We start from the raw sequence: 8954 nt of genomic DNA, 5'->3' as shown, positions 1-8954 counted from the left end.
CACGGAGTGGGAAAGCGCTATATAAGAACCCAACATTATTATTATTATATTGATTTTCAAATTGTATTGTTCTTGATAATTTTCTATATTTGTGTCCTCTGTATCAAAAGATTATGGTTATAATTTGAAATGTTTTGCTGCTATTGGCAAGCTAACTCGAGGGAGCTAGGTATTGTGTGGTTGCTGTTGGTTGTGGTCTCTACAGTGCATGACTTTACTTCTAAAAAATAGTTTCTACAGGGACGAAGTACTTACCTTATAGAGTGTGGTTATATATATGTTGCATTTAGTCTTTAAAAACAAAATGATCATGTGTAATATAGTGATGGCAGTGAGACAGATGAACAACTCAATCTTTAGAAAGTGGTCTTTTGCAAGCATCCTGCTCATGCCATGCAACTGACCAAAATGCACACTGGAAGTGGTAGTAACCTCCCTCAAGTGACTGTTCAGTGGCAAACATTTCAAAAAAAGCACTGATGTAGAGCCAATTATATTGACAGGATGTCTTCTTTATTTCAGGTGACAGGACTTGCTGTATTAGTTCTAGGAGTATGGATGACAGTAGATCGTGTAAGTTTACCTTTCCTACAGATTATGGATACACCAATATTCCAGACAGCCGGATATGCCATGATTGGAGTCGGTGGTTTTGTTACCATTCTGGGTTTCTTTGGCTGTGTTGGTGCATGGTGTGAAAACAAGTGTATGCTTTGGACAGTAAGTATTCAATCAATCAATCACTCACTCACTCACCCACTCACTCAATCAATCAATCAATCAATCAATCAATCAATCAATCAATCAATCAATCAATCAATCAATCAATCTGTCATTCAGTCTATCAATCAACTGACCATGCTAGTAATTAATCTATAAATTGATCAGTGTACCTGTTGACTGTTCATTAATGAAGTGAATCAGTAATGTTCCATTCATAAATTAAACTTTGTCAATCAATCAATCAATCAATCAATCAATCAATCAATCAATCAATCAATCAATCAATCAATCAATCAATCAATCAATCAATCAATCAATCAATCAATCAATCATTTAACCACTCAATCAATCAATCAACCAATCAATCAATCAATCAATCAATCAATCAATCAATCAATCAATCAATCAGGCTGTCCATCTGTCTGTCAGACAGTCCACCAATCAATACATTAGTATCACTCAGGATAGTAATCAATCAATCAATCAATCAATCAATCAATCAATCAATCAATCAATCAATCAATCAATCAATCAATCAATCAATCAATCAATCAATCAACCAATCAATCAATCAATGAACTTATCAATCAATCAATCATTCAATAATCAATCAATCAATCAATCAATCAATCAATCAATCAATCAATCAATCAATCAATCAATCAATCAATCATACATGACATTTAAACCTTCATTTTCAGTATTTCCTGTTTGTATCATCATTCTCCTGGCAGAGATTGTCTGAACCATCCTACTCTTTGTCGACGTCTTTAAAAGCAAGGTGAGTTCTAAATCACAAAAAAAATGCAGTTTTGTGTCTCATATTTTTCAGTATTACATATTTCAAATGGAATGCAATGTAAGGTAATGTGTATCACTTTGATTTGATGCATTGAATGGCCCAAGGCCGAAAGCTGAGGGGAAATAGTTGCTACATAACAGCACGAGGGGTAATATAACGTCTACTAGTGCCCGAATTAGGCAAGGTAATAAGTGTTTTATAACACATCACATTCTCTGGCACATATTTTTTCTATAGCCAAAGCAAATCACTGATAAAATAACCATGCTACATGAATAGTGCCCTAGGATAAATAGAATGTGAATAGTGCCCTGCTGTATGCAAATTGAGGTCATTATGGGTCACTAGTCTATACTACTTGACATGTTCTAAGCCAATCACTGAAGGCTATATGAAAATTATGTGTTATCAAATGAGATTATGTTCAGACTATAGGACCATTGTTTGCATCTGATATTGTCTTATGCAGCCATCCATATAGAATTCTTGGGGGTGTGGACAAACCTGTTGTAAGTCTCATTCTCTAGAGGGCGCTGTCTTTAAATTTACTTCTATCGAACAGGTTGAACAGTTCTTGGAGAAGAAAATGAATGAGACAATGATTATGGACTATGGTAAAGCTGATGAGGATCTAAGCACACAGGCTATAGATGCCATCCAGTTGACTGTGAGTACTTGATATGATTGAATGGACATATGAATGAATTGTTCAGTGGGTGCTACACTGCTAGGGAGGATGATAGGTGGATGAATGGGTGCACGGTTAGATGGTTGGGAGGGTGATGGTTAGTTTGTGGATGGAGGGGTGGATGGATGGTGGGAAGGATAGGTAGGGTGGATGAACTGTTCAGTGGGTAACACCCTAAAGGGTGATGGCTGGATGATGGATGTTAGTTTGACAGTTGGTTGCATGGATGGATGGTTGAGGGGAGGGATTGGTGGTAGGGAGGGTTAATGGATTGTTCAGTGGGTGCTGGAGAGGATGATGGGTGGGTTGGTTGGTGGGTGGGTGGGTGGGTGGGTGGGTGGATGCTTGATGGAAGGAATGAATGGTGGGTGGATGGGTGTATGGATGTTTGATGGAAGGAATGAATGGTGAGTGGGTGGGTGGGTGGATGGATGCTTAGGTGGGTGGGTGACCTTAAACCTTTTGTCAACCATCCAATCAGATGTAGTAATGATGATCATGTGACTAAAGACCAATGGGTATTGTGTTTACAGTTTGATTGTTGTGGTACCAAAAGTTACAAAGATTGGATGCAGACTTGGTGGTATGAAGCAGAGAAAAACACCTCTGGTGTCGATGCATGGATGTATCCCCAATCTTGTTGTGTAGTGTCTGGAAAGGATAAAATAATCAAAGATGGAACCCTTCCACAACCCATGAATGTAACAGCCTGTAAGGGAGATGATAGTATTGCTGTACCAAATGATGCCATGCATGACAATGTAAGTATTAAAAAACAGTATGGAATATAGAGTTACTACATGTTGTACTTCAATGTACTGAGTCTATTGTCTGGCATCTGATATTTATTGGAAATTTTGTGACATGTGTTTGACATGTGACATCATGGGTTTGTAATGTGACGTGATGTGTTTGTCATGTGACATGCTATGCCAGTCATTTGACACTGTCGGTCATCAAATTTCATAATATCTATTAAAAGATAATAATTTGAGTCTTGTTCCTTGAAGAATGTGATTAAGAAATGTCTGTAAACTTAATATTTCTGTATAAAATCCAGTCACTTGTTACATGACAAGCATATTATAATATCATTATACCAAACACGAGCCAAGTTGAACAAAAAAATATGGAACATATACTCTGGTTGTTCACCTCAGACAATGTGCATCTATATTACAAGCATGCATGTCTACATCACTAGTTCTACTGAGTTCAAAATATGAGTCAAAAAATTGTCATTACTTTCCTCGATTTTTCTTTGATATAATGGCACTGATATAATTAAGTTATTCTCCAATATTTTTCTTCATTCAGCTAGAAAATACTTCTGACCTAAGGTTAATCACTACTCGTCTAGTGACCTGTAGTGACAAAACATTAGGTCACTCATATTTTTCCTGGCTAAACAAAGAAATATATTAGAGAATAATATCTAAATATATATATGGCATTATGCTAAACTTTGTAATATATGATATTATTTAATTACTATTCAGGGATGCTATGACAAAATCTACACATATATCAGGAATAATATATGGATTATTGCTGGTGTTGGTCTTGGTGTTGCAGTACTCCAGGTAAGTCAAAGGTTTGACTACTCAGTGTTTGTGGATTCAGTACTCCAGGTAAGTCAAAGGTTTGACTACTCAGTGTTTGTGGATTCAGTACTCCAGGTAGGTCAAAGGTTAAACTATTTAGGATTTGTTGAGTCATCATTTTGAATGATTAGAATGGCTTGTATTTACAGACTACAGAAAAGAATTCAGCTGACAATTATTTCTCACAGCTGTGACTTCTTTGTCACTTTTGATGCAAAAATAGACATCAAAGTTGTGACGTAATCTACTATGATGATTTTCATTTCTGCACAGACCAGACTATCAACTATCGTTACGCAATATTGTATGATGTGAATTGATTACTCCAATAATTATTTCTTTTTCTTGACAGATTTTCGGACTCATCTTTTCAATATGTTTACTAAGGAACATGAAAGATTTTGACTACGATGATTAGCGGAGAGTAAATGCAGCTATGAGAACAACAAATTGCAACATAGCAAAGTGTTTCCATCAACAATATCAGGTGCCATTTTTATACATAATCATAACCCTGCTGTGTGAAGGATCACACATTTGCTGGCGCCCTCAACACAATAAAGTATATTTTCTTTTGTTTTTATTACACCATTATTCCGGGGAGCATGAGAACAAGAACAGTTTTTCATACAAAAATTGTAGTTTTTTCACTCTCTTCTAGAATTAGAGTCTGTATAATATGGACATGTAGTGGTCTATTTTAGTGATTTTTGTATCAACATTGCGTGAGTTTGTAATATTTCAAAAAGACTTTAAGAAAAAAACAAAGACACAAACTATATAGAATCGTTCCTCTAGCAAAATGTATGTAGATCTTGCCACTTTGAAAATATGGTCAAATTTTTATTTGTAGATTTGACAGTGAATATGTCGTCAAAAAATTAATGCAATGAAGCAAAAGAAATATAAGAGTACACACATGTCAGTATTTTTATTGAGTTTTTGTATATTTTTGAAAACTTGTTAGTTTTTTTTGGTTGAATCTGTGATAGTTCTTTCTGTGCATTTCACATTATCCTGAAGGACAAATATCGTAAGTGGAAAAAGTGAGAGATTTTTCATTCATGTGAGAGAAATAAACCAGTTTGGTTGATAACATGTAGCGCAGAGACTTGTAATTAATAAATACAACCGTGGTTTAATTAAAAGTTACAATTGAAAATCACAAGGTATTTTTTCTGATAAGAAATAAAGATTTAATAACGTTTCTCCAAACTTTTGATTTTTTTAAATATCAGAACAGAACTTTCACAGATTTATTAGAACTTTAGAAAAATGAAGCCTTTAGTCAAAGAAAGTCAATGAATTGAGTTGCAATTTGCATACAACCATAAACAACAGCCATATTTGGGAAGTATTTTGCATACAATTTGAATAATAGCCATATATCGATTGTAATTTGCATACAAATCAAACATCCATATTTGGAAAGTAATTTGCATACAATTTGAAACACAAACAGCTATATAGGTCAATTTGCATATATTTGCATACAATTGACAAGTAAGCCAATCATAGATAGTGTTTTAAGGGTTATTATAATTAAGAGTATCTAGTACATGGTACTATATACTCAATAAAGTGTACACAAGTGTGATGTGTGTACTGGTGATGGAGAATGTTTTAACAGCCTTTTTAATGAATAAGAACAGCATCTAGCTATGTTCAAACTCATGAAAGCAGTGATTTTACCTCGGAACTTAGACTAGATGAATTAAATGTTACCATGGTAACATGTTAATTATTATAACCTACAGATGGGATTTGTTGACAAATACATATGAGTATCTATTGAAAGTACATATTTGCTGTTTGATGCATATAATTTTCTCTTGTCTGGAAGGTATAATGTTATACACTAACAAAACTAACCATGATTGTTTAGTGATGTGCGCCCTCATGGGTAGACTTAGAGGGTTCCTTTGTTTATATAGCTCGCCTGCGACCATCAGTATATTGTATTAAGGTATATAGTTGGACTAATTGAATGAACATTAAATGAAGGTGTAATTTTGTGAATTTTTACTCGTTAGAGTTGGAGTAATGGTCATTTTCTGTCTTGTAGTGATCAAGGTATCTTCAGTTATAGTAATTTTACTAAAAGTGTCTATTTCTAGTCTAACCTTCCAAACAAGATGTCATTTTTTTCAACATCAACTGTTTTCAATTGCTGTGTCTTACCTTTGCCATTTATGGAATGTTCTATTCAATATAAGGGGTGGGAAGGTTTGAAAATCTCTCTCAACTCAGGGGTTAAAATTTTGTTCAATGCAGAGTAACATACCATCTCAATAAAAAAAGGCCCTCATAGTTTATTATCGGTGATCTGTCTTGCATGTGTGTGCTGATACCTTCCTACAAACACTATCCTGATTCACGACTGGAAATCAAGGAATTGAAACTCTAATATGTCAACCTTACAAGGATAGGGGATAGTTTGTCATTAAAATGTACAAAATATGATAGAATAGTGAAATAGAAGGTTCCTTGCTTCTTTACACCTTCTACCTCTAGAATACCACATGCATGACAGATTTTGTTAGTTTCCTTACCACCTGTACAATGCATGACACATAGATTCCGTTAGCTTCCTTACCACATTGACAATACCTGACAGATTCCGTTAGCTTCCTTACCACTTTGACAATTCCTGATAGACACATTCCGATCCGTTAGCTTCCTTACCACTTTGACAATTCCTGATAGACACATTCCGTTAGCTTCCTTACCACTTTGACAATTCCTGATAGACAGATTCCGTTAGCTTCCTTACCACTTCTACAATACCTGACAGATTCCATTAGCTTCCTTACTACATCTAAAGTATTTTCAATCTACCGTCCTTCCTTTCAGTCCAGTTAAAATAGAGATTTGATTGATTACAGTACAATTTATTACACAATATCTGTTGTACTTTTGTTTGAAAGTTGTTTTTTTGTCAATTTTTCAACATCCTGTGGTCTTTAAGATGAAACCAATCAGAAGGTCAGGAAATTATGAAATCAAATCTCTAAATGTTTTTGATTGTAATAAAACCCAACTTCCTGTCAAAGTATGTAGTGCACAAGCTGGGGTCATTTAGTATTCATTTATGCTAATTATATTCATGAGTATTGTTTCCATATGGTTCATGATATATCTGAGGTCATTTAGCATTCATTTATGCTAATTATATTCATGAGTATTGTTTCCATATGGTGCATGATATATCCGAGGTCATTTAGTATTCATTTATGCTAATTATATTCATGAATATTGTTTCCATATGGTACATGATATATCTGAGGTCATTTAGTATTCATTTATGCTAATTATATTCATGAGTATTGTTTCCATATGGTGCATGATATATCTGAGGTCATTTAGTATTCATTTATGCTAATTATATTCATGATTATTGTTTCCATATGGTGCATGATATATCTGAGGTCATTTAGTATTCATTTATGCTAATTATATTCATGAGTATTGTTTTCATATGGTGCATGATATATCTGAGGTCATTTAGTATTCATTTATGCTAATTACATTCATGAATATTGTCATATTCAAATTATATAACGATAATTCATATAATATTCAAAAACCTCATTTTGTACACCGTTTATTCCAAAGTATTACTTCTTCCACATACAACAAACTTCCCCACTTTTCTAAATATTGAGTTTGCTATTACCATATATTATTTGGCTTTGATAGACATTGTATACTTTTATGTAGAGCTTTAGCTGAAAGACATTGCATCATTTTTTAAAAAATCTCTTGTAAGATATTTCTTGCAGTGACAGAAATACCTTTCTTATAAGAAAACCTGGAAATATAGAATTAACATGAAATCACAGTTATTTATACGGTAGATATGAAGTGATATATGTAAGCCACACCTTGTACTATTTATTGGCTTTTTATCTGTTTGTTATATTAACTTTTTTATATCATAATGCTATATATATCTGTGGTCAAAGCTGGCCTCACTTTCACTCCATGGCTTGTAACACAGAAATCACTCTTCAAAAACACCAAATCTTTCTTTCTTAGCTTGTTCAAATCATAAATTATAGAACAAGGTTAGCTGTAGATTTATGTGAATTAGATCAATCGATGATGTAATTTGTATATCATGTGATGTTCATCAACCTATAATCATCCTTCTCTTGAGTCATGTGATTGAAGTAAACCAATGAGCTTTCATTTGATGGTCACATGATTCAAATTTGAATAATTTCTTAAAGTCAGTGCAAGAATCATGTGATTTGAGTAATCCAATGAACTTGTAGTATCAGAATCATGTGATTTGAATGAACCAATTAAATACTAGTCTTAGCATCATGTGATTTGAATAAATCTTAACTGTCACTAAGATCAAATATACCTGTGTTGTATATTGCCATGGAAATTGTCACTTAGCAAAAGAAGCTCAGGAGATGCATTATTATTTAGTTTCTATAGAAACACTAATATTTATGGCATACAGATTGGTGTCTGAAAGAGAATGTAAATGGTGGCCCAGCCCCCATGGCAGTGAACGTGTTTAAAGTTGATCTCAGGTTAAAAGAAATCGTAAGACACCAAAGTAGGATAATTTGCAGTAAGGCTTTATACAGAATAAATCATGTAGTTGAATTGTCTTTTTAAATGCTTCTTGATAATTAGAAACATCACCTTCAAAATGTCAGCCTTCTACAGGGGCCTTCTGCAATTTAAAAAAAAGGAAAAATTAAATTCTCCAGATCATCTCTTTCAAAATTCAATTATCTGTCAATCAAAATGATTGACAGGTAAGTTGAGCCAATCACATGAATGTATTCTTGGTAGATGTATGATAACTTTTCACAGTAAGAATTTTGTATTTTACAAATAATGTATTTAGCTGAGTCCACCAATGAAATGTAGTCTTATATCTAAATTGTATGTAGTCAGTCGGTCCAGCCAATCAGGAGAACTGTCTTGACCATTGTATGAATAGGGGTGGTCAGGATATCTTTCCTGAGGGGCTGTTATTACCTCTTTTTAGGACATTTGTATGTTGGTAAGATGTAAATAATGTTTGGATTTCAACATTGAAAAGTAAGAAAGTTGAGAATTGGTAGAATATATAGGGTAAGTTTTTGTTGATGGGAATTGGAGAGGATCAAGA

General features: G+C 33.8%; 1 pseudogene across 1 annotated transcript; it reads left to right on the top strand.

The window, feature by feature from the left end:
• Positions 1-504: 504 nt before the first annotated feature.
• LOC144448183 (CD82 antigen-like) lies at positions 505-4592 on the top strand (annotated as a pseudogene). The gene is made up of 6 exons (XR_013482082.1): positions 505-720; positions 1425-1504; positions 2088-2192; positions 2747-2974; positions 3713-3796; positions 4170-4592. The product of XR_013482082.1 is annotated as a CD82 antigen-like (transcript).
• The last annotated feature ends 4362 nt before the right edge of the window (positions 4593-8954 follow it).

Source organism: Glandiceps talaboti, chromosome 17 (assembly GCF_964340395.1).
Source record: "Glandiceps talaboti chromosome 17, keGlaTala1.1, whole genome shotgun sequence".
Taxonomy (NCBI): domain Eukaryota; kingdom Metazoa; phylum Hemichordata; class Enteropneusta; family Spengelidae; genus Glandiceps; species Glandiceps talaboti.
The sequence above is the reverse complement of the archived record's forward strand: the minus strand, read 5'-3'. Positions and strand labels throughout refer to the sequence as shown.